This window comes from Choloepus didactylus, chromosome 17, assembly GCF_015220235.1.
Source record: "Choloepus didactylus isolate mChoDid1 chromosome 17, mChoDid1.pri, whole genome shotgun sequence".
NCBI lineage: Eukaryota > Metazoa > Chordata > Mammalia > Pilosa > Megalonychidae > Choloepus > Choloepus didactylus.
In genome coordinates, this window is record NC_051323.1 from 10,893,747 (window position 1) to 10,917,965 (window position 24,219).

General features: G+C 36.9%; 1 long non-coding RNA gene across 1 annotated transcript in view; it reads right to left on the bottom strand.

The window, feature by feature from the left end:
• Positions 1-2,639: 2,639 nt before the first annotated feature.
• Positions 2,640-24,219, bottom strand: part of LOC119512682 — a 180,328-nt gene continuing 158,748 nt past the window's right edge. The window contains exons 2-4 of the long non-coding RNA XR_005212442.1: positions 4,402-4,530; positions 3,885-3,995; positions 2,640-3,278 (exon numbers count right to left, since the gene is read on the bottom strand). This is a non-coding gene — a long non-coding RNA (uncharacterized LOC119512682). The remainder of the gene's footprint in view (positions 3,279-3,884; positions 3,996-4,401; positions 4,531-24,219) is intronic.

The window sequence follows — 24,219 nt, forward strand, 5'->3', positions numbered from 1 at the left end:
AAAATAGAGTTCTCATGTACCCACCTTTATTACTGTTAACACCTTGCATTAGAATGATGCATTTGTTAAAATTGATGAGAGAATATTATAATTGTACTATGAGCTATCATCCATGGTTTACCTTAGGGTTCCCTGTTTGTGTTATATAGTTATATGTGTGTGTGTGTGTGTTTTTTATTATTTTTTATTTTATATGCAACCTAAAATTTCCCACATTTAACCACATTCAGGTATATAATTCAGTGATAATAATTATAGTCATAAATTGTGCTACCATCATCACCATCCATTACCAAAACTTCTCCACCATCCCAAAAAGAAACTCTGTACAGTTTAAACATCAATTCCCTATTCCCTTTCACCACACCTGGTATCCTATATTCTAGTTTCTGACTCTATGAATTTGCTTAAAAGCGAAGTCATTAGAGATTTAAACTGAGGTGAATCTGCATTTTTTCCTTTTGTGGAGAAGAATATACGGGAATATGAGTTGAGGTCATAGAAGCACATGTTGCTTGAATTTAATGCTGCTTAGTACTTTAGGCTCAGTTGTTTATTAATCCCCTACAGGGTTGTTCTGATTCCTATATAATGAGCTGGAACAGTAGCAGGGAATCAGGAGCTATCTTTTGGAGGTTCCAGGGGACCTTCCCTGGACCCACACACCCACATCTCAGGGATGATATGAAAATTCCTTCTCCTTAGCCCATTCCACATGACCTTCTGGTATTTGCATTTTTTGACTTTGCTACAACCTCCTCCTTTCTTAATTATTTTCTTTTTTCTTTTATTTTCCTTTTGATGAATTTACTTCCATATTTGAATTTTTTTTCCCAAACAAACAGTACCCCTACTCCCCTATCCCCATTTCCTGGTAACTTCTAATCTATTTTCTATCTCTGAAAATTTGAAGTTTTTAGTCATCTTTTATAACTTATACAATGCTATCCTTATGTGCCTGGCTTATTTCACTGAGCCTAATATTTTCAGGGTTCTTCCATGTTGCAATTTGTCTCAGATTTTCATTCTTTCTTATGGCTGACTAATATTCCACTGTGTGTTTATATCGCAATTTGTTAATCCATTAATTTGTTGAAAGATGCAGGCTATTTCCATTAGCTATAGTGAATAATGCTGCTGTAAACATTGGTGCCCTATTTGCACTTTCTTTGGGTACATATCTAGAAGTGCAATTTCAGGTTCATAAGGTAATTACATACGTAACTTTTTTAAGGAATTGCCATGTAACTTTTCACTGTGGCTTTTCATTTTACATGCCCATCAACTATGCACTAGAGTTTCAATATCTCCACAACTTATCCAACACTTTCTATTTTCTGTTTTGTTTTGTTTTGCTTTGAATAATAGCTATCCTTTTGGGTATGAAGTAGTATCTCATTTGGTTTTGATTTGCATTGCTCTAACGGCTAACGATATTATCTTTTCATATGCCTACTGCTCATTTGTACAGATTCTTTAGAGAAATGCCTATGCAAGTCCTTTGGCCATTGTTTAATGGGGTTGTTCACCTTTTTGGGGGAATAGATAAAAACTGCCTCAGTCCTTTTCTGTTTAGCAACATCTTGCAGCCATTTCTGGCCCATTGCTGTAACCCCATGCTGATGTGATGTACAATGACTCAAGAACTTTCCTCAATTTCTAAGAAACTACCTGAGAATTTAGCACGTGTGCTTTCTGCTCTCCAATCTCTAAATTTATCTGGGAGTTCAGTCATGGAAGCAGTCATGTTTTATTCTTCTTTCACAGCTAATTCAGAGACCATAAAGGGATGTAAACATTAAAGGCACTTGATAAATACTTGTGGATACTTAATTGGAAATCAGAAATATATTCCCCATATTGCCATTAGGAAAATATTACCATCACTCAGTGAACTTTAACTTCCATTTTTATTTACTCAAGTAATTCTTTTTTTCTTAGTTTTTGACTGACATATTTCAAGAACTGTTAGAAGATAAATAGTTTGAAAGGAAAGATGAAAGTTTACTTGACATGTGTAAAGTGATGCATGAAACATCCTGTCCTCTTTAAACACAAATTGGAGGTCACAACAGCATGTCTTGGTGGATACCATTTAGTGGCTGTCATTTGCCTGGTGCATCTAGTAGGAGAACCATAGCACCTTTCCAACAGCTGGTTTGCTCCTTTTCAATGTGATAACCATTCTTTGGCATTAAAGCACAAAAAAAAACAAGAATAGAATCATAAGTGTATACTAAGGAACAGCAAAATATGAGACTGGTTGCTAATAAGCATAAAACAGAATAAGTACAACATATGGTTCAGCCAAATTCTAGTACCATTGTAGGCTCTGGACTTATTGTCAATTCTCTTATCAAGTCTTTATTTTACTGCATCTTATGCCAATCTGGAAATGAAATGTCATTCACTATAGTGAGAGAACTCATTGGTCAACAAGCACATTAGTGATATTTTCAAAAGTATTTGTTGAATATTTTCTATTTACTATAGGTGATGGGAAAAAGAAAGCAGAATTAGACAGAGCTCAAAAAGCAAAATCTAATTGAGACAAGACACTAAAACATGAAAATGTAACAGGCAGTTTGAACCGAGAAATAAAAGAATATCAATAGAGTGCTAGAAAATTTTCACAGAAAGTTATATTTTTTCTTTATACAACAGAGATAAAACAACCGCTTTGCCAATCTTATAATGTTGTTTTGACTACAAAGTTTAATCAGCTTCTATATGACAAACACAGTAGATTTTTAAGCATGCATGCCCAAACATACATGCTTATAAGCATTCTTATTATCAGAAGGGGTTTGGCATTCCATGTGGATAGTATAGTATGTTACAAAGATAGGGATTAGCCCAAAAATGTTATGTTCGTGAGGTAATTCAGGAATGTACCTGGAAAGTTTGGAATCCAGAAAAAGAAGTAATGGGTAATTTAGCTGGTAAGGTGGGACTACAATAAAACAAAGCATGAATGGCAGAGTATTTCAAAGACAAACTGAACTTCCAACGACCAGAGAAAACTCACCATCTCCAATTCTGCTGCCTCCAATTTCCATCGCTTTGTGCCCAAAGCTCCAGTGTATCTAAAACTTTCCAAAACATGGCTTAGTGTTCTATTTGCAGTAGTATAATGAGTACTCCACAAACTCTGCTCCATTTCCCTTAATTGAAATGGTCATGACAACTTTCCAACTGAAGCATGAGTAAATCTTTGGATTGCCTAAGTCAATGGTGGGGAAGATCCTGATATTCTAAAGCAATATCTGGAAGGTATTCTTTTGAGAAGACAAAGGAAAGAACAAAACCACAAACCATAGTCAATGTCAGCATTACATTAGGAAATGTTTAAAGGCCATATGTTGGGAATCACATACCCACCCTCACCAATATAAATGCATTTCCTCTTACATTGATGGCTCTATAAGTAAATTTAAAAAAAAAAAAAACATACAGAAGTGCAATATTGAAAAATTGCAGAAGTGTCAATTTAGGTGATCTATAGCACACGTAAATGGGAAACCATAAAGTACAAGTTTTTGTCAAGTGCATTAGTATAAACTCTCATTATACACAAAGCCAACAGAATTCAAATCTCTTTCCCAAATCTGTGCAGGAGGTGAGAGCAATCGAAGTTTACAGTCCAGTTGTGAGTTAGGAGAATCCAACATTAAGGTCTCTGATAAGAAGATAAAGTCTGACTAAATCTTTCTGCCTTTCATCCCAAATAAGTGCAACCTGAGCTAATAATAAGAGGACAGTGAATCAGCAGCTAGATTTAAAAACTCTATTGTCAATAGAACTTGCAAGTACTTAATTAAAAGCCCAAATAGCTTTCTGAATTATTTTGTTATTGTTTTGGGAAGTATGTGTTGGGTATTTACCAGCTGTCCAAAATTGTGCTGCTGTTAGCTCCTATTTTTTCCTCTTCACTAACTGCTCGGGTCTCCACACTTACTCTTCTCCCCAGGCAACCAATAGCTTCCAAATCCATCCTAGATTGAAAGCCAAAGACAATAGGGTGGTGATCAGTAGCCTTAGGTGTGCGGTTCATTTAGAATCAACCTGACTTGAAAGCCTGTTAGTCCATGCACTGGGATCCCAGGGCATCTGCAGTGTCCTAGCCAAAGCCTTCTAGTACAGTCTTCTCCTACCTCTTCCAGTACACAAACACTCTAGACCAAATTCTCGTGTTCCTGTCTGGGTGTCACTTGCTCCTAATCCCATTTCTCCCCTAGTCTGAGCCCCTCAGCACTCAGACCCCGGAATGGCCCTGAAATGCCCCAGCCATTTTGCTGATGTCTTGATAATACAGTGAACTGAATCCTACTCCATATAAACCACATATTCTTATTTTTAGAGCTGCTCAAGATCATGCTCAAATTACACAAATTGTCTTACCTTGGGAGGAGCAGATCCAGTTCTCCCACTCCTCTGGTTTGTAGAAGAAAAGCATCTTAAATCAATGGGAACCCAGGATGGAAATCCTCATGTTGACACCAATAACTGACACTTGCAGTGGATGAAAACCTGAAGTGGAAGACTGTCATGATTCATTACCAGGATGGACACACCACAAAGCTTATGTTCATTCTTCTCTTTCACAAGAACCGGATGGCAGTTTAGTAATGGATAGGTGATAGGGAGTCAGATTATAGAGAGCTCTGCAAACCATGCAGCAGAGTTTGTAGTTTATCTGATATGTGTAAGTAGCTCTTGTTGGTTCCTAAGTGGGACAACTCCAGAAGTAGTGTTTTCATATAGTGACTGTATGTCCTGGTTTGCTCACAAAAGATCTAGTTTTTACTTACTGCATGATGTAATTTTTAAAAGTGCTGCTTTACACTCTCAAGAGATTCTCTGCACAAAAATTATAGTCACCTTATGAAGTTGATGAAGTGGAATAGTTTGCTTATGGGAAAAGATTCCACTGTATATAATTCCCCTATAGCAGCCTTTGAACAAAAAAGTAATATTTTATTCAGTATCCCTTACCTACCTATCATCTCTTGATTAAGCAGACATGTTCTTGGTTCACATGTCTCTTCAATGATCTCACTTCTGCCTAGGAGAGTTCTCATTTGTACAGATAGAAATAGAATGGTTTCTTAATTCTGATTTTTCTGGAGATTAATATTATATAATTAGTCACCACATTCTCTCAGATCATCACTGGCTTTCAACTACAATTACATTTACCTTTATGTTATTGAAACTTGGTGTTTAATTATGCTCCATTTATTTTGTTTTCTGTATGTCCTTTCCTTGACTGCCTTAACTGGTAGAATTCTAAGAATAAAAAGGATAGATCTGTACCCCTATCCCCATGAAATTACAGATATAATTAGCCATTTAAATCATTTAAGCAGTTGATAGAAAAGGTGGGGATGTATACTCAGATATCCAGCTCTCCCAGTAAGATTCTGACTGAAATTCCCAAGTAGACATCGTTCCAGTTTGCTATGCTGCCATTATGCAAAACACCAGAAATGGATTGGTTTTTATAAAGGGGGATATTTGGTTACAAAGTTACAGTTTTAAGGCCATAAAAGTATCAAAACTAAGGCATCAACAAGAAGATATTTCACTGAAGAATGGCCAATGGTGTCCAGACAACTTCTGTCAGCTGGAAAGGCACATGGCTGGCATCTGCTCCAGGGTTCTGGTTTCAAAATGGCTTTCTCCCAAGATGTTCCCCTTCAAGCATGTGGGGGTATTCTCTCAGTTTCTCCCAGGCAAACTCTTGGCTAGCAAAAGTCTGCTTTCAATAGCTGTCTACAAAATCTCTCTCTCAGCTGCAGCCTTGAGCTCTTTCTGTCTGAGCTCTTATAGGGCTCCAGCAAACTAATCAAGATACACACTGAATGGGCAGGGCCACACCTCCATGGAAATAATTCAGAGTTGTCACTTATAGTTGGGTGAGTCACATCTCCATGGAAATACTCAATCAAAAGTTTCCAACCTAATCAACACTAATACATCTGCCCCCAAAGTTTGGATTAAAGAATTTGGCTTTCTCTGGGAGACATAATATATCCAAACCAGCACAGACATAATAATTTAGAAACACCTGTGTCAGCTCTGAAAACCATATGCAAGGTGCAATGCTTATGCCAAGTCTATTGAAGACATAAATAAGCTAGAGAGACTACCCTCTCCCAATTTATCACACTGCATGAGAGACAGCACTGTCACCCCAAAATAAGTCACAGCTAAAAGCTCATTGAATAATTGGACTGCATTTAGCTGCTCTACTTCAGCAGCATCTGAACATGTCAGGAAGATGAGAGATCATCCTTGAAGTGGTGGGCAATGGCTCTAAGAATTAGCCTAGGCTTATTTATGGGTTACCTTTGGCACAGGGGTGGGTGATGTTAAATACAAAGATATAATTTGCCTTGGTGAGGAGACCTCACCTAACATAATGAAAACATGGTAAAGAGGAACGGACTATGGGACAAAGTGGCCATATATACGCTTAAGAGAAAACCTTGAAAGCAGTCAGAGAAAAGACACGTTATATACGATGTATGAAAGATAAGAATGACACTGGGTTTATCCTAGAAAGCTAGCTAGGAGACAAAGGAGCAACATCTTTAAAGAACTAGGGGATAAAAAAAAAAAAAAAAACTGTCAACATACATAGAATCTTATGCCCAGCAAAATTATCTTTCAAATATTAACATGAAATAGAGACATTTTCAGAAACACAAAAGCTGAAACAATTCATCACTAGCTGGCCTGTGGTACAAAATAATGTTAAAAGAAACCTTTCCAGCAGAAGGAAATGATACAAGATTGAAAGTTGGATCTATACAAAGAAACAAAGAACACATTAATTGTAACTACATACATAGATGTGAAGATTTTTTCTTACTTTTAAATAAAAAATAAGCAGCTGCTTAAAGCAAATATAATAACATATTTTGGGGTTTTTACATATATAAAAGTAAAATGTGTGACAAAAACAGCACAAAAGTCTGTTGGGGGGAAAGGGAAGTATACTCTTTTAAAGTTCTTATTCAATATGTGAAAGAGTATAATATCATTTGAAGGTAGACTGTGAAGAGACAACCATGTGTACTATGAATACTAAAGCATACATTAAAATAAAACAACCAAGAATTACTGTTAACCATACAACAATGGAGAAAAAAAATGGAATAAAAATATTCAAGTAATGCAAAGGCAGGCAGAAAAAGTGGAAAAAGGAATAAAGTAAAGATGGGACAAATAGAAAACAAATAGCATGAAGGTAGGTTTAAACTATACCATGTCAATAATCACATTAAATGCAAATTGTCTAAACTCTCCAATTAAAATGCAACCATTATTAGATTGGTTAAAAAAGCAAGACAAATATGCTGCTTAAAAAGAATATGCCCTATAAATATAGAAGAGCAAAAAATTAAAAGGTAAAGGTTGGAAAAAGATATATCATGCAAACACTAATCAAAAGAAAGCTGGAACCCTGCTCTGATCAAGAAGGTGGAGTGAGACACTCCAGGGCTCCATACCCCACAGATGCTAGGAACATTCTTCAAGAACTGGCAAAGAGATCTTCATCAAAGTCCCAGAAAATAGTTAAGGGGTTGCAGTAACATGGTATGCACTCAATCAAAGAAAAGGGCAACTTAAAAATAGTATGAAAACATTGTGGCACACTCATTGGCCACTCCCCTATCCCCTCACTGGCCCATCATGCAGCCAGTATAGATCCCTGGTGCCAGTTCTGGGGGGAGCAGATAAACTTTGTCACCATACTAAGGTGTATGTATGTCTGTGCCAAACTGTCTGAGGTATTTCCACTCTACTTACTGCCTCAGATGACCAAAAGATCCCAAACTCTTGAAATAGCATTACATCTTTCATGTATTATTTTATCTGCTAAAACAATCATTCATTTCCAGTAGCAGCTTTGATAGCATGGCTAACAAAAAACCTGAATAGTCAAACACCCATGAATACAATCCACTATATTGCATCCTTTAATGACATCAATCAACTAATTAAACTGTTGTAACAGACATTCTATTATGAAAGTGAAATATTACTAAATTATTATTTTTGCACTGCTATGACTCTTCTTGGAGGGTGTGATAGGCAGAATGATAACATCTCAAAAGATGTTCTTGCCTGAATCCGCTGAACCTGTGAATATGCTACCTTACATAGCAAAAAAGACTTCCCAGATGCAATTAAATTAAGGACATCCAGATGAGAGATTATCCTGAATCATGAAAATGGACCTAGTGTAATCACAAGACTCCTTAATATAGGAAAACGGAATTAGAAGAAGAGAGTAAGGGAGTCAGAAAATAAGACGGAGATGAGAGCATGAAAGAACATAGATGCAAGATTGCTGCCTTTAACAGCAGAGAAAGGGGCCACAGGTCCCATCTAGAAGCTGGAAATGGCACAGAAACAGATGATCCTCAAAAGCTTCCAGAAAGAAAAATATCCTAGGTGAAACTTTGACTTTAGCTCAATGATACAGATGTTAAGACTTCTATCCTACAGAACTGTAAGATAAAAAATGTGTATTGCCTTAAGCCAATTAGTTTGTGGTGATTTTTTACAGCGGCAATTAAAAAAAAAAAAACAAAAACCTCATACACAGGGTTTGCACTATATTCATAAATACATTAAAGATTCATGAAAGAAACAACTCTATATTTTCAGGAACTCTCTTCACTTTTTTTCTCCACCAATTCTTCCAGTAGAAGGCCTCAACTACTTCCAAGTCACAGAAGTCTTTAAGTCACTGTTTTGCACTTCAAAATATTAACTATTAGGGGACTTCCACTTTTAGCCATGAAATAGTAGCTGACACAACATGTACTCTCTCACTGTAAACAGCTAAAACTTGGATAAAATATCTGAAACCACTGTATCTAGACACTAGACAAAAAACATACAGGACTGCAATCCCTGAGAGCGAGGAAGACAACAGCAACAACGAAGGAACAAGATGAGCCTTCTGTTCAACCCAGCATTTTCAATGGATATCACATTAATCTCACCAGGAGGAAGACATTGAAGTTCAGTGAGTTTGAGGCAGCTGGATTCCAAATGTTAAATTATAGTAGAGAAAAAGCTACACAGTATAAGAGTTCCAGAAATTTGCATAGTACCCTTTAGTCTGGTGTTAAAGAGTGAAACTATCCATACAAATGATAAAACTCCATGGAAGCAGACAATAACCAGGAGCTACAATCTGAACATTCCATAATTCATATAAGCCTGAAGGTTACAGCAGCAGAGCAGAGTCCTATTTGAACAACCAGAGCATTAATAGAACATCTAGAATTGTCACACCATAGTAGTAAGTCTAAACTTGTCCTAGATCAGTCATTCACCACTATGGACAATTTTGCTCACCAGGGGATGCTTGGTAATTTCAACTTTTGGTTTTCTCAACTAGTGGGATGGGGAGAGGAGTGCTACTGGCATCTAGTGGCTAAATATCTTACAAATCCCACAACACTATGACAGCTTCCCACAGGAAAGAATTACTGGTTCCACAAGTCAATAGTGATGAGGTAAAAATCCTTCCCTTGATTAAAGGACACTTTAGACATGCCCTAACAGTTAGGCTGGCAAGAAACTTAGTCTCCAGAACAATGTCAAATACTCTTAAAGGAGGGTTTAAAAAAATTCACTATTCAACTACATAAATTTTACAATATCTAGCATCCAATAAAAAATTCCAAGAACCAAGAAATGTGAGCCAAAACCAGGATAAAAATCAGATGAAAGAAACAAACCAGAAATGACAGGGATGATGGAATAAACAGGTAAGGACTTCAAACAGATTTTATAAATAAAACTAAAGATTTAAAAGAAAGATTAGTACAACCAGGAGAGTAATCAAGGAATTGAAAAGAACCAAATGAAAGTTTTTAGAACTAAAAATATAATATATAAAATTTTTTAAATTCACAGTTTTCATTAACAGCAATTAGACACTGCAAAAGAAATTATCAGTGACCTTGAAGACATAGCTAAAGCATAAAGTAAAAAAAAAATGAAAATTACAAAATAAAGCAAAAATTCAAAGTTAAATAAGCAGAAACTCAATGATTGTAAACAAATACTAAGTGCTACATATATGTACACATAAATATATATTTGTGTGTGTGTGTGTATGTGTATGTAAATATATATAAATAACTGGAGTCCAAGATAGAGAGGGAGAGACCACAAAATACATTTTCAGAACTACTTGCCAACAACAACAATAATAACAAACCCCACCATATTTGATGAAAACTATAATTTCAAAGACCTAGTAACATTCCAACCAACAACAACAGAATAATCATTCTTTTCAGGGGAACATGGATCACTCACTAAAATATACCATATTCCAAGTTCTAAAAGAAATCTCAATAAGCTTAAATACATTAAATTATATATACTATTTCAGAATTAAACTAGATATCAACAATAGAAATACATTTTAAGCATCCTCAAATATCTGAAAAATTAAATTTTGAGCCATGGATCAGAGAAAAAATTCCAAGGGAAATTAAATAAATATTTTTGAAATATTGTGAAATAAAAGAAAATAAAAACAAATTAAAATATATCAAATTTATTGCTTCCAGTTTCTGTTTGGAGATGTAGAGTACTAGAAAGAGTGTAGTTTCCACATTTAAAATAAAAATCTCTAGACAACTATAAATTCATCACTTTTCTTGAACCTGTTGTAGAACTTAGGCCACAGGGCAAGCAAGCATTTGTAGGGAAATATGAGACATGAGCACTGGCTTATCTAAAGGGAACACAAGTGGACACCAGTAAGAAGAGTTCATCTAGACGTGTTTAGCTACATTAGTAGGCAAATTGATGGAGGTTGAGTGCACAATTGTGAGAGCATGTAATGCTTCCTTGGAGTCAAAACATTGGATGAGTCTGCACCTTGAGCCTCAAAGAATAGTTTTGAGAGTCTCAAGACTCTCTTAAGGAATTTTACAGCCCCAAGGGTGTGGGAGATTAACTGAAACTCCACCCAGAACCTTTCTCCTATCTTCCCTAGGTGGAAACTTCATAATCTATGGAAGAGAATGGCAAGAAACACTGTCCTCCATTGCAACTGTGGGAAGAAAAAAACACAAAAACAAAAAACAAAAGCAAACAAACAAAATCTTACCTCTAGCAAAGAGGATGTAATACAGAAATTATAAATATCTTCAATGGGCTCCTCAGTAGACTTGACATAGTCAAGACAACAATCAGATAACTCTAAGATAGTTCAATAAAATTATGCAATATGAAATTCAAAGAGAAAAAACAGCTAAATAAAATGAAAAGAGAATCTAAGAGCTGGAGTACAATATGGAATTATCTAACCTACATATAACTGAAGTCCATGAATGAGAAGAGGAAAGAAAAGAGCAGAAGAAATAATTGAAGAAATAATGGCCAAGATTGATTTTAAAAAGAGACAAACCAAAGCATATATCAAAGAAGCTCATAACACTAAACAATATAAATCTCTCTTTCTTTCACTCTCTCTCACACACACATGCACACACACACACACACACACACACACCCCTAGGTATATCATATTCAAAGTGGTAAAAACAAAATACAAAGAAAATCTTGACAGAAAAAGAGAAAAATGTCACATAACATGCATAGGATAAAAGGTAAGAATAACAGAAGACTTTTTGCCAGAAATCATGCAGTTTAGAGCATAATGGAATATCTATTTAAAATGCTGAAAGAAAAACTAATTGCCAATGCTGTGTTCTGTAATGAAAGTGTGCTGGTTTAAATCTATTTTGTACACCACAGAAAGCCATATTCTTTTAATCCAATCTTGTGGCGCAAACCTACTGTTGGGTGGGATTTTTGATTAGGCTTTTTTCTATGGAGATGAGACCCACCAAATTGTGGGTGGGAACTTTTGATCGGATTATTTCCATGGTGATGTGATCCTGCCCATTCAAGATGGGTATTAATTAGTGCACTGGAGCCCTTAAGAGAGCCAACACAGACCAGAACATTTGGAGATACTAAACTAAGAGGTGAAGCCCAGAGTTTGCCCTGGAGAAACTAAGTGGGAACACACAAACACTTTAAAAGAAGCCACTGGAAGCAAAAGCTGAAGGTAACACAACCCGGGATCAAAGGACTAGCAGATGTCAAGCATGTACCTTCCCAGCTAACAGAGATGTTCTGTACACCATCAGCCTTACTTCAGTGAAGGTATCCTCTTGCTGATGCCTTAATTTGGACACTTTTATGGCCTTAGAACTGTAAATTTGTAACCTACTAAGCCCCTTTTATAAAAGCCAATCCATTTCTGGTATTTTACATTCTGGTAGCTGCAGCAAACTGGAATATAAAACATGTCTGTTTTGGCAGTAAAGGAGAAATAAAGATTTTATCAGGACAAACAAAATTTATGGAATTTATGGTCAGCAGTTCTACTCTAGAAGAAATGGTAAAGGACACTTTTAAGCAGAAAGAATATAATACCAGAAAGAAACTTGAATCTACACAGTGATACCAAGATCCCTGGAAATGGGATAAAGATGAAACAAAACTATCTTTTTAATTTCAATTATTCTAGAAAAGAACTGATTTTCTAAAGTGAAAATAGTAGCCATGCCTTGTTTTCATGGAAGATGCCAAATTATAATATACAAGTGACAGCAAAAACAACAACAATACAACAGACAGGAGTTGGGAACAAATTTTTGTAATGCTCTTACATGATACATGAAATACTGTGATACTATTTAAAGGTAGGCTGATTAATTAATTATAAAGATAAATATTGGAAACCTGAGTGAGTCAATGGTTTTTATGAAAAGGAGATATAAATAGTTTCAATAGAGAAGATAAAAAGTAATCTTTAAAAAAACCCCATAAAATCAAAGAAGTCTGGAAAAGAGAGAGAAAAAAAGAAATGAACAATAACAAAATAAAGAGAAAACAACAAGCAAGACAGAAGATTTTAATCCAACCATCAGTAATTTCCTTTAATGTGAGTGGCCTAAAATATTAGTGAAGAGAATTTATCACATTGGAAAACAAAGAAAGATTGAGCCATATGCTGTCTATGGATAAAATCATTTTTAATTTAAGTATATAGATAAGTTAAAAATAAAAGATTGTAAAAAGGCATATAAGCAGGGGGGTGGGGCAAGATGGCAAAATGGTGAGGTATGTGTTTTAGGTTCTCCTCTGGGGCAGCCAGTGGATGGCTAGGAACTGTGTGGAGTGGAAGCTACAGAGGAATCTGAGTCTGGACATATGTCATACAACAGTCTCCAGCAGGTGGACCAGCTGAGATCAGCAAAATCAGTAAGTTCTCACAGCCAGGGGGCCCATGTCCCTCCCTGCCAGGCACAACAGACTGTTTTGCAGCTGGACTCCCAAGGGATGAGGGGCCATCAGTGCTGGGAACCAGGAGGGAGAACTGCAGTTGCAGAACTGATTAACAAACTCAGACTGCTGAATAAAAACCCCAACCATAGATAAACTGAGACCAGACACTGGAGAATCCGGAAGCAGTCAGCCTGGCCAAGAGAAGATAGGGCTAGCAAAAACAGCAGAAAAAACAAAAACAAAAACAGAGACTTTTGGAGAAGGGCCAGACTCAAACAGAATCAGGCACATATGCAAACTCAATGGACCAGGGCTCTCCTCTGAAAAGCTGGTTTTTCTGGTTTCATGTTTGTTACTCAATTGCTCTTCAACACCTTGTCTTTCTGCATTTTAATAGCCCATCAGAACTACAAGGACTGAATTAAAGGGCTTTTCTTTAAATATGCTATACTGGGCATTTATTTTTCTTTTTTCTTTTTTTTTTATCATTTTCTCTTTTTTTAAAAAAAAATAGCTATTCTGTGTAGCCCATTAGAGATGGACTCAAATACTTGCAATTTGGGCTCAGGAAAGAACAGAGCTAAGATAGTTCTAAGAGACAAAGCAAAAAGTCTAGTAGAGGAGACAATTTTCTAAAAAGGCCATAACTTCCCCAAGAAAAGAAGGCATGGTCCAGCTTGAGGGGTACCATCCTTCAGGGAATTCAGACACCAGGAGCTGGAAATCAGAAGCCAGCTTCAGTCATCCATGCCTGTGAAAGGGTCAGGATCACTGGGAGAAATAAAGGCTCCATACTGCCACACACTGGTGGGGGAGCTGCAGGCTGGCAAGTGCCACCTGATGGACAGCATAGGAAAAAACGCAGAGTCTAAAGATCTCACAGGAGGGTCTTATTCTCAAGGAAATGCCATACCCTTCTCCTGAGACCTGGACTTGTCTGGACTGGGAAAACCAGACTGGGGTTGACAATACCTGAGGAGACCCTCTCAAAAAAAGGCTACATAGAGATGGGGCAAGAAACAGAAAAACAAGAGGTGAAAAACTCTGATTAACTAAATAGAACCTAAGTTAGAGGTCTAGAATAAGCTGAACTCAACACCAAAGGTTAGAGAACAAAGTCAACCAACAAAAAAACCCTGAAAACAAGCTCCAGAACAAACTAATCAAGAAAGTCAGATGCCTATACAGCACAAGAAAATGAGCCATACTAGGAAACATGAAAATATGGAGCAGCCAAAGGAAAAAACTAATAGTTCGACTGAGATACAGGAGTTGAAGTAATTAATGCTAGATCAATTCAATGAACTGAAGGAAGAACTAATTAAAGAAGATCATACAAATCTAAATCAATTCTAAAATCAAGCCAATGAACTGAGGGAAGACATGGCAAAAGAGATGAAGGATATAAGGAATACACTGAATGACCATAAAGAAGAATTCATAAATTTGAAAAAACAAATGGTGAACTTATGGGAATGAAGGGCATAATGGAGGAGATGACAAAGACAATGGGGGTGATCTAGTTTGCTAATGATGCTGGAATGCAAAACAACAGAGATGGATTGGCTTTCATAAAAGGGGATTTATTTGGTTACACAGTTACCGTCTTAAGGCCATAAAGTATCCAAGGTAACCCATCAGCAATTGGATACCTTCACTAGAGGATGGTCAATGGTGTCCGGAAAACCTCTGTTAGCTGGAAAAGCACGTGGCTGGTGTCTACTCCAAAGTTCTGGTTTCAAAATGGCTTTCTCCCAGGGTGTTCCTCCCTAGGCTGCAGTTCCTCAAAAATGTCACTCTTAGCTGCTCTTGGGGCATTTGTCATCTCTTAGCTTCTCCAGAGCAAAAGTCTGCTTTCAAAGGCCATCTCCAAAATGTCTCTGTAAGCTGAAGCTCCTCTCTCAGTTCCAGTGCATTCTTCAAAGTGTCCTTTTTGTCTATAGCTCCTCTTCAAAATGTCACTCTCAGCTGCACTGAGTTCCTTCTGTTTATCATCTCCTTTATATGGTGCCAGTGATTTAATTTAGACCCACCCTGAATGGATTGGGTAACATCTCCATGGAAATTATCTAGAGTCATCACCCACAGTTGTATGGGGCACATCTCCATGCAAACAACCTAATCCAAATGTTCCAACTTAATCCCCACTAATATGTCTGCCTCACAAGATTGCATCAAAGAATATGGCTTTTTCTGGGGGACATAATACATTAAAACTGGCACAGGAGGGATACACCAGTAGATTTGAACAGGCAAAAGAAAGGATCAGTACATTGGAAGGCAAGACATTTGAATTCATACACACAAAAGAACAGATGGTGAAAGGAAGGGAAAAATATGAGCAGAGTCTTATGGAGCTGAGTGACAACACGAAGTGCATGAATATATGTGTTATGGGTGTCCCAGAGGGAGAACAGAGAGGAAAAGGGGCAGAAAGAATAACAGAAGAAATGCTTATTGAAAATTTCCCAAGTCTTGTGAAAGACAGAAATGTGCAGATTCAAGAAGTACAGTGTACCCCAAGCAGAATAGAAGCCAGTACACCTACTCCAAGACACTTACTGATCAGATTGTACAATGTCAAAGAAAAAGAGAGAATTCTGAAACCAGCAAGAAAAAAAGCAATCCATTACATACAAGGGAAGCTTGATAAGATTATGTACAGATTTCTCCGCAAAAGCCATGGAGGCAAGAGGATAGTGGTATGATATATTTATGATACTGAAAGAGAAGAACTGCCAACCAAGACTTCTATATCCAGCAAAACTGCCCTTCAAAAATGAGGGAGAGATTAAGCTATTTTCAGACAAACAGATACTGCAAGAGTTTGTGAATAAGAAACTGGTGTTACAAGAAATACTAAAGGGAGTGCTACAGGCTGATAGGAAAGAACAGGAGAGACAGGTTTGGAGAAGAGTGTGGAAATAAAGATTATCAGGAAAGGTAAAAGGACAGAGAGGAAAAAATAAGACATGACATATAAAATCCAATAGAAAAAATGGCAAAGAAAGTACTGCTCTCACAGTAATAACACTAAATGTTAATGGGTTAATCTCTCCAATAAAAGGACACAGACTGGCAGATTGGATTGAAAAACAGGACCCATCTATATGCTGTCTACCAGAAACTCACTTTAGACACAAGGGCAAAAATAGACTGAAAGTGAAAGGTTGGAAAAAGATATTTCATGCAAATAGCAAACAGAGAAAAGGAATAGCTATATTAATATCAGACAAATTAGACTTCAAAAGTAAAACAACAAAAAGAGACAAAGGAGGACACTGTATATTAATAGAAGGGTCAATTCATCAAGAAAACATAACAATCATAAATATTTGTGCACCAAGCCAGAGTGCCCCAAAATCCATAAGGTAAACACTAAGAAAACTGAAAGGAGAAGTAGATACCACTACAATAATAGTTGGAGACTTCAATACACCACTCTCATCAATGGTTAGAACATCTAGACAGAGGATCAATAAGGAAACAGAGATGTTAAATTGTACAATAAATGAACTAGACTTGAGAGACATTTATAAAACACTACACCCCACAAAAGAAGGATACACATTTTCTCAGGTGCTCATGGAACATTCTCTAGGATAGAGGACATGTTGATTACAAAGCAAGTCTCAACAAATTGAAAAATATTTATATTATAAAAAATACTTTCTTGGATCATAATGGAATGAAGTAAGAAATAAATAACAAGAAGACTGTAAAATTCACAAATATATGGAGACTAAACAACATACTCTTAGAAAACCAGTGGGCAAAGGAAGAAATTACAAGAGAAATAGAAAATACCTCAAGGCAAATGACAATGAAAACATAACATATCAAAACTTTTGAGATGCAGTAAAGGCAGTGCTGAGAGGGAAATTTATTGCCCGGAACACCTATATTAAAAGAGAAGAGAGAGCAAAAATTGAGGAATTAACTGTTCACCTGGTGGAACTAGAGGAAAACAGCAAACTAACTGCAAGGCAAATGGAAGGAAAGAAATAACAAATATTAGAGAGAGCAGAAATAAATGAAATTGAGAACAGGAAAACAATAGAGAAAAAAACAGAAGTTGGTTCTTTGAGAAACTCAATAATTGATGGACCCCTAGCTAGGCTAACAAAAAAGAAAAAAAAAAAAAAGGCAGATGCAAATAAATGCAATCACAAACAGGAAAGGAAACAAGGAAACATTACTACTGACCCTGGAGAAATAAAGGAGATAATGAGAAGATACTATGAGCAACTATATGCTAATAAACTAAACAACTTACTTGAAATGGACAACTTCCTAGAAAAGCATAAACAATCAACAATGACTCAAGAAGAAATAGATGACCTCAACAAACCAATCACAAGTAAAGAAACTGAGTCAGTCATCAAAAAGCTTCCCAAAAAGGAAAGCCCAGGACCAGATGGCTTCACATATGAATTCTACCAAGCATTTAAGAAAGAATTGGTACCCATCCTGCTCAAACTTTTAAAAAAAAATTGAAGAGAAGGGAAAGCTATCCAACTCATTCTATGAAGCCAACATCACCCTAATACCAAATTCAGACATAGATACTACAAAGAAAGAAAATTATAAACCAATCTCTTTAATGAATATAGACATAAAAATCCTCAAAAAAATGCTCACAAATTGAATGCAGCAGCACGTTAAAAGAATTATACACCACAACCAGGTGAGGTTTATTCCAGGTATGCAAGGCTGGTTTGACACAAGAAAATTAATTAATGTAATATACCACATCTACAAATCAAATCAGAAGAACCACATGATTATTTTAATCAATGCAGAATAGGCATTTGACAAAATTCAGCATCTTTCTTGATGAAAACACTTCAAAAGTTAGGGAGAGAAGGGGATTATCTCAATATGATAAAACCCATGGCTAACACCGTACTCAATGGGGAGAGACTGAAGTTTTCCCTCTAAGGTCAGGAACAAGACGGGGTTGCTCACTGTCACCTTTGTTATTCAACATTGTGCTGAAAGTTCTAGCTAGAGCAGTTAGGCCAGAAGAAGAAATAAAAGGCATCAAAATTGGAGAGGAAGAAGTAAAACTTTCACTCTTTGCAGATGACATGATTTTATATGTAGAAAATCCAGAAAAATCTATAGCAAAGCTATTAGAACAAATCAATTAATACAGAAAAGTGGCAAGCTTCAAGATAAACACTCAAAAGTCTGTAGTATTCTTATACACACCTAATGTGCAACAAAAGGAAGAAATCAAGAAAAATTCCATTCATAATAGCAACCAAAAGAATCAAGTATTTAGGAATAAGCTTAATGAAGGCCACAAAAGACCTATACGAAGACAACTACAAGAAACTGCTAAAAGAAATCAAACAGGACCTAATAAAATGGAAGAACATACCAGGTTCATGGATTAGAAGACTAAATATCATTAAGATATCAATTCTACCTAAACTTATTTATGGATTCAATGTAATACCAATTAAAATTCCAACAACTTACTTTTCAAAAATAGAAAAACCAATAACCAAATTTATTTGGAAGGGCAAGCTGCCCCAAGTAGCTAAAAATATCTTGAGACAGAGGAACAAAGCGGGAGGCCTCACACTACCTGACTTCGAAGCATATTACAAAGCTATAATGCACAAAACAGCATAGTAGTGGTAAAGGATAGATATACCAACCAGTGGAATTGAATAGAGTGGTCAGAAATCGACTCTCGCATCTATGGACAATTTATCTTTGATAAGGCAGTCAATCCAAAGCAACTGGGACAGAGCAGCCTCTTCAATAAATGGTGTTTGGAGAACTTTTTATCCATTTCCAAAAGAATGAAAGAGGACCCTTATCTCACACCTTATACAAAAATTAACTTGAAATGGATCAAACATTAGCACTAAGACCATAAGACTCTTAGAAGAAAATGTAGGGCAATTTTTTAAAGATCTTGTGATAGGAGTTGGTTTCCCTGACCTTACACCCAAAGAGTGAGCATCCAAAGAACAAATAGACAAATGGGATATCCTCAAAATTAAACACTTTTGTACATCAAAGGACTTTGTCAGAAAGGTAAAAAGGCAGCCTACACAATGGGAGACAATATTTGGAAGCCACATATCAGATAAAGGTTTAATATCCCAAATATATAAAGCAATCCTACAACTCAACAACAGAAAGACAAACAACCCAATTAAAAAATGGGTAAAAGACATGGACAGACAATTTTCTGAAGAGGAAATACAGATGGCTTAAAAACATATGAAAAAATGCTCAACTTCATTGGCTATTAGGGAAATGCAAATCAAAACCACAATGAGATATTATCTCACACCTACCAGCATGACCATTGTACAAAAAACAGAAAATTACAAGTGCTGGAGAGGATGTGGAGAAAGAGGCACACTTATTCACTGTTGGTGCAACCACTCTGGGAGACAGTGTGGAGTTTCCTCTGGAAGCTAAGTATAGATTTGCCATATAACCCAGCTATTCCATTGCTAGGTATATACTCAGAGGAACTGAAAGTTAAAACATGAATGGACATTTGTAAACCAATGTTTATCATGGCATTATTCACAATAGCCAAGAGATGGAAACAGCCCAGATAAATGTCCATCAATGGACGAGTGGATAAACAAACTGTGGTACATACACATGATGGGATATTACACAGCTGTAAGACAGAACAAAGAAATGGAACATATGAAAAAGTAGATGAATCTTGAGGATGTTATGTTGAGTGAAGTTAGCCAGAAACAGAAAAACAAACATGGTATGTTCTCATTAATATGAACTAACATTAATAAGCAAACTTTGAGATTTAAAAGCTGATAACACAGGCTACCAGGATATAGAAAGAAGGTAGAGATTGGGCATTTGATGCTGAATGACTACAGAATGTTCAGCAGGATTGATAGTATAGATCCAGAACTAGATAGCATAATACTGTGTGATGGCAGCACAATATTGTAACTACACTGAACAAAGATGTCCATGAGTAAAGCGTAAAGAGGTGGGCTGGGGGCATGAGTGACACCTGAGGTAAAGATAGAATATAAAGGCTGGGACTGCTCAACTTAGCAAAAACTTACATGGTCAATGATTGTGACTAAATGTACAAACGTAAAACTGTTCTTGCAGGTGGGAGAACAAATGAATGTCAACCATACAGAGTGCTGGAAGGGGTATGGTATTGGGGAAAAATATAATCAAGGCAAACTGCAGTCTATGGTCAACAGTACAACTGTAATGTGCTTCCATTAAATGTAACAAAGGCAATACACCAAAGCCAAATGTGTATGAGAGGGGGATATAAGGGAGGGTTATGGGATTCTTGTTAGTGGTGGTGTTGTCTGACCCTACTATTACATTGTATTGCGTGATATTTAATTTTCTTATTATCTTTTTTTATTATTCATTAAAACAAAAACCTTTTTTTCATAGTAATCAATATGTTCAAGTGCTAACTGTGGTGATAAATGCACAAATGTATGATGATACCATGAACAACTGAATGTACACTGTGGATAATTATATGGTGTGTGACTATATCTCTATAAAATTGTATGGAAAAATTATAAACAGGGATAAAAGTGCTGGTGAAACATGGAAAGAAGGATGTACATATTTACTGTTGGTTAGAAGGTAGAATGGTATAGCCTTTCTGGAGGACAGTGGGGTGGTTCCACATGAAGCTAAGTATGTGGGTGCCATAAGGTCCTGCAACCTCATTAGGGGGCATTTACTTGGAGGATCTGAGAGCAGGGACATGAATGGACATTTGCACACTGGTGTTTATGGAGAGAGTATGCATGATTTGCAATGGGTGAAGGTGGCTTAAGAGTACATCGATTGAGGAACAGAATGGTGAACTGTGGTGTGTGCATACAATGAAATATTGAGCAACTGAGAGAAGGAGTGAAGCTGTGAGACACGCAATGAGGTGAATGGACCCTGTAGACAGCATTTTGAGTGAACTATGCCAGAAACAAAGGCAAACACTATAATGCCTCACCAATATGGACCAACTACAATATGTAAACTCAGAATTGAACCTTAGAGTGCAGCTTATCAGGGGAACGCTTAACTGTAAGGGTCACTAGATTGTAAGCTCTTACAGCAGTCACATCTATTACTGAATTGTAATGGCTGTCTCCAGATTCCAAGATGCTAATCCCTTTGTGAATAACTTGATTGATCCCTGGAACTTTGGGTATCTGTGTGACACCTGAAACTCAGAGCTAGAACTTGGCACATATAAATGTCAGTATTAGTACATTAGAACTGGTAAAAAAGATGAAAAATTGTCCAGACTTCAACTATAGATATGCAGGAAGCAAATGTGGTTAGGACTAGGGCAAATTGGGCCAAAGGGTAAAGGACAATACTGACTGCATTTAAAACCTCAAGTTCCGTGTGAGACCAAGGGAAGGGATGTTTAGTTGGTGCAAGATCTTTATTTCCTAAAAAATTTAATTCATACAGTTTGTTCAAATACCATAATTAAGTGGAACTTTTAATAGGAAGTGAGACCTGGTAAGTTTGCATATGTTAATGTGAAATAGTGACACATCCCAAAGTAATTTGGACAGAGAATAAAAATATATATGCAGGGCCCCCCTGAGGAGGTGGGGGTAAATGCAGAGGTGTTGGGCTTCCTCACCTGGATTGTTGCTGATGTTCTCACAAACATTGAGGACTGACGGTTTGATGTGCTGAGCCCTCTTTCATGGGACTTGCCCTTATGAGGCTTATTATTGCAAAGGAGAGGCTAAACTTGCTTATAATTGTGCCTAACAGTCTCCCCCTGAGTACCTCTTTGTTGCTCAATTGTGGCCCTCTCTCTCCAGCTAAGCCAATGTGGCGGGTGAACTCACTGCCCTCCCCTCTATGTGGGATCTGACTCCTAGTGGTGTTAATCTCCCTGGCAATGCAGCATATGACTCCTGGGGATGAATCTGGACCCAACACCATGGGATTGAGAACATCTTCTTGACCAAAAGGGGGATGCAAAATTAAATGAAGTGGTTTCAGTGGCTGAGAGATTCCAAATGGAGTCAACAGGTCACTGTGGTGGGCATTCTTATGCACTATATAGATAATCTTTTTCAGGTTTTAATGCATTGGAATAGCTAGAAATAAACACCTGAAACTATCAAACTACAACCTGGTAGCCTGGACTCTTGAAGATGATTGTATAGCAATGCAGCTTACAAGGAGTGACAATGTGATTGTGAAAGCCTTGTGGTTCACAGTCAGTGTACGGATGGATGAGTAGAAAAATGGGGACAAAAACTAAATGAAAAATAGGGTGGGGGATGATTTGGGTGTTCTTTACTTTTATTTTTTTATTCTTATTTTCACTTTTTCTGGTACAAGGAAAATGTTCAAAAAATAGATGGGGGATACTCCCAGGTTGTAACTCTCCCTGGCAATGCAGAATATGACTCCCAGGGATGAATGTGGACCCAGCATCATGGGACTGAGAGTATCTTCTTGACCAAAAGGGGGATGCAAAATGAGACGAAATAGTTTCAGTGGCTGAGAGATTCCAAATGGAGTCGAGAGGTCACTCTGGTGGACATTCTTATGCACTATATAGATAATACCTCTTAGGCTTTAATGTATTGGAATAGCTAGAAGTAAATACCTGAAACTACCAAACTCCAACCCAGCAGTCTGGACTCCTGAAGACAATTATATAATAATGTACATTACAAGAGGCGACAGTGTGATTGTGAAGACCTTGTGGATCACACCCCCTTTATCTAGTGTATGGATGAGTAGAAAAATGGGGATAAAAACTAAAGGACAAATGGGGTGGGATGGGGGGATGATTTGGGTGTCCTTTTTTCACTTTTATTTTTTATTCTTGTTCTGGTTCTTTCTGATGTAAGGAAAATGTTCAGAGATAGATTGTGGTGATGAACACATAACTATGTTATCATCCTGTGGACAGTGGATTGTATACCATGGATGATTGTATGGTGCGTGAATGTATTTCAATAAAACTGAATTTAATAAAAAAAAATAGATGGGGGTGATGAATGCATAACTATATGATTGTACTGTGAAAACTGATCATACACTTTGGATCATTGTATGGTATGTGACTACATCTCAATAAATTGAATAAAAAAAGATGTCATGAAAATGAGGAGAAAGGGAATATCCTTTATAGGAAGACCTTTGGACACACAGGACAATACCAAAAGAAAACTTGGTAGTGGCTTGTGCTTTGAGGTGAGCCACCTTATTTTGGGGAAAGCCTAGGTGACAGAGGGTGTTTCTGTTCCTGGGATATGATACAAGCATTCCTCCCAGTATTACAAACAGACAGCTCTGTAGCAGAAAAGAGACACTGATGGGAACATCCTGAACTGGATGGAAATAATTCAATGGGGAATTGGGGTGGGGATTTCTTCAATCTTTTAGGTTGGAAATACATGGCATAAAGTAGGCATGGTTTCAGGAGAAACTTCTTTTCTACTTGCATTTCTGTATCATTGCATAGAGGAAGGATCTTCTGGAAATCCATCCATCTATGAGGAAGGGCAACAGAAGACCAGTTGCTTCCCCAAGGCAGGAAGAGTGACCTGCCTGGTAGTCACTGGGATGCATTTCAATATAAAATAGAGATAATGTGGAAGGCCATGCTCCTGGCCTCCTGACCTCTCCCACCTAACTGAACACAGGTCCAGTGGATGCTTGCACTTTTCCACCTTGTTGCTTGTACTTCAGTTTTATTTCTCACTACATTATACAGACCAGGATTCTGGCAGGACATCCAGGGTCTCTGCAGCTTTGCAATATTTTATTGGTATAAAATTAAGTATGACTTGCACTGTATGTCTAGAGTCTTCAAAATTGGGAATAAACATGACTTTT